The sequence below is a fragment of the Anomalospiza imberbis genome, unplaced genomic scaffold (assembly GCF_031753505.1).
Source record: "Anomalospiza imberbis isolate Cuckoo-Finch-1a 21T00152 unplaced genomic scaffold, ASM3175350v1 scaffold_537, whole genome shotgun sequence".
NCBI classification, from domain to species: Eukaryota; Metazoa; Chordata; class Aves; order Passeriformes; family Viduidae; genus Anomalospiza; species Anomalospiza imberbis.
In genome coordinates, this window is record NW_027100148.1 from 62,501 (window position 1) to 65,000 (window position 2,500).

General features: G+C 81.2%; 1 non-coding gene across 1 annotated transcript in view; it reads right to left on the reverse strand.

Annotated features, from left to right (window-relative positions):
- Window positions 1-111, reverse strand: part of LOC137467219 (5.8S ribosomal RNA) — a 153-nt gene extending 42 nt beyond the window's left edge. Inside the window, exon 1 of the ribosomal RNA XR_010995450.1 lies at window positions 1-111. This exon is cut by the window's left edge and continues 42 nt beyond it. This is a non-coding gene — a ribosomal RNA (5.8S ribosomal RNA).
- Between the last annotated feature and the right edge of the window lie 2,389 nt (window positions 112-2,500).

The window sequence follows — 2,500 nt, forward strand, 5'->3', positions numbered from 1 at the left end:
CAAGTGCGTTCGAAGTGTCGATGATCAATGTGTCCTGCAATTCACATTAATTCTCGCAGCTAGCTGCGTTCTTCATCGACGCACGAGCCGAGTGATCCACCGCTAAGAGTTGTCTGGCTTTCGGCACCGACCCCGCGCGCGCGGGGGGGCCGGGAGCCGCTCTCGCCCGGAGCGGCCCCCCTTTTTTTTCTCTGGCGCCGAGGCCCCGCGCGGGGCCTGGCTCCGACCGTACGAGCAACGCGGAAAACCCCGGAGGGGGCGCGTGCGAGAAGAACACGGGAGGAACCCCACGGAACGCTCCCAAGGCCGGCCGAGAGGCGGGGGGACCCGCGCCCCCGACCGCCTCCCCCCGCCCGGCGAGGGGAGGCGCCGCCTACGTGTGCCGTCCTTCGGAGGCGGCCCAGGCGCCCGGGCTCGGCCCGGCCCTCCGCGCGGAGGGCCGCGCGGCGCGCGCCGCGGGAGCGCGGTGGCCCGCCCGGCCTCGCCGGCGCGGCGCCACGCGCCGGCGCGCGGCCCTCGGACCCCGCGCGCGCGCTTGCCTCCCCCCTGGAACCGCCGCCGCGCCGGCTCTCGCGGAGCGCCGCCGCGCCCACGCGCGCGGCCGACTCTCTCTCCCCAGGGGCCTTGCTGCGCTCGAGACGCCACGCGACGACCGCCGCCCCGCCGCCGGGCGCCGCGCCCCCCCCCGCCGGACCGCTGCCCGCCGGGGGAAGGCGAGCGCCCGAGGGCTGCCCGAGGGCGGACCCGCCGCCGCGGCGGGCCGCACTTCCCGGGAACCGCCGTCCACCCGCACCGTCGGGGGCCCCCTTCCGCGAGCACGCGCCCGGCGGAAGGCGGTGCGGCGCTGAGCCGGGGGGCGACGCCCGCTCTCCTCGTTCGCCACCTGGAGAGCGGGCGCGGAAGCGCCCCCGCGGCCGCCCGCCACCCCTGCCCTCGGACCGCGCGCGGTCGCGAAGGGCCACGGGGAGGGTCCCGTGCCCGCGGGCGGCGGGAACACCGGCCGAGCGGCGCCGCCGCCGCTCGGCGCGGGGCCGCCCGTGCTCGCCGGCCTCCGACCGCGGAGGGACCGCCGAGCGCTCGCCCCGGGCGGGCGGGCGGGCGGACGGCCGGCCGGCGGCCGGCGCCGCCGGTGCGTTCGAGACGAAGGCCGCCGAGGGGAGAGAGGCACGGCCGCGCCAGGCGCGGCGCCGCCCGCGCGGGACGGCCGCGGCGGCCCAGAAGAGAGAGCGCGCGGCGGGCCCCGGCGGCCGCCGCCCCGCGGCTGAGGAAGGGCAGAGAGCGCGCGCCCTCTGCCGGCGCCGCCCGTTTCGAGCCCAGCGGGTCGGCCCCGCGGCCGACCGCGCGCGCCGCGGCCTCTCCGCCGAGGCCGGGCCGCGAAGAGGGGGGGGCAGGGCGCCCCTCCCCGGCGCGGCGCGACTACCCCCGCACGCGCGCGCGCGGCGGGGACGACCGCCGCGACGGCGGGCGCGACCGGTGGCCGCGGACACCACCGCAGGGGATCGGCGGGAGTAGCTCCCCACCCCTCAATGGAGCCGCAACGCCACCGCCCGCCACCCGCCGCCGCCGCCGCCGCCGCCGCCGCCGCCGCGGCGGGGCGCGCCGAGCCGCCCGAGTCTTTAAACCGCCGCCCGGCTCGGCGGCCCCTTTTTCGGTCCTTCCCGCGGCGTTTGACGACGCCGAGGGGGAAGCCTGGGACCGCCGAGGCGCGGAGCGCTAGGTACCTGGCCCTGGGGCGAGGGAAACGACCTGCATGGCCCCGCCGGGGTGCCTCCCCCGCTGCCGCCCTCGGGGGAGCGTCCACCGGCGGGGGCGCGCCCGACATCTGCCGCCACCACCGCGGCGTCCTCCTCGGGGCCCGGGGTTTCCCTCAGTAGCCCGGCGCTGCGCCCGAGAGGACCGCCGCAGCTCGGGCCGCCCCGCCGACGCGGGGAGGCGGCCCGGCCGCCGAGCGCCTCGCCGACCCCGCCGAGAGGCCGCGGCAATGACGACGACGACGAGGAGGCCGGGAAGGCCCCCGCCGCCGCCGCCGCCGCCGCCACCGCCGCCTCCCGGCGGCGGGTCGCGGCACGCGGCCGCGCGCGCGCGCGCACCCTGAAGCGCGGCCCGGAACGCCCGGAGGCTCGGCCCTCGCGGTTTTCTCCTCTCCTGCGCGCCACGGGAGCCGCCTCGGCCCGAGAGCGGGACTCTACCGGCCGGGCAAAGCCCCGCTCCCCGGTGCGGGAAGGGCCAGAGGAGCCGCCTCCTCCGAGCCCCGAAGGCGCCCCCTGCCTCCCAGCCCCTCGCCGTCGCCCGACGAGCGAAGGAGCGAGGGGCAAGAGGCGGGCGCGCCTCCTGGAGGGGGCCGTGCCGAGCACCCCCTCCCTCCCGCACCCGGGCGGCTCCCGCGCAGCCAGAGGAGCGAGGGCCGGGCTCGGGAGAACTCGGGCCGCGCCCGGGGCCGGCCCGCGCGCGGCCCCGCCAAGCCCCGGCGACCGGCGTTCGGCGGCGCCGGCCGCGGCGG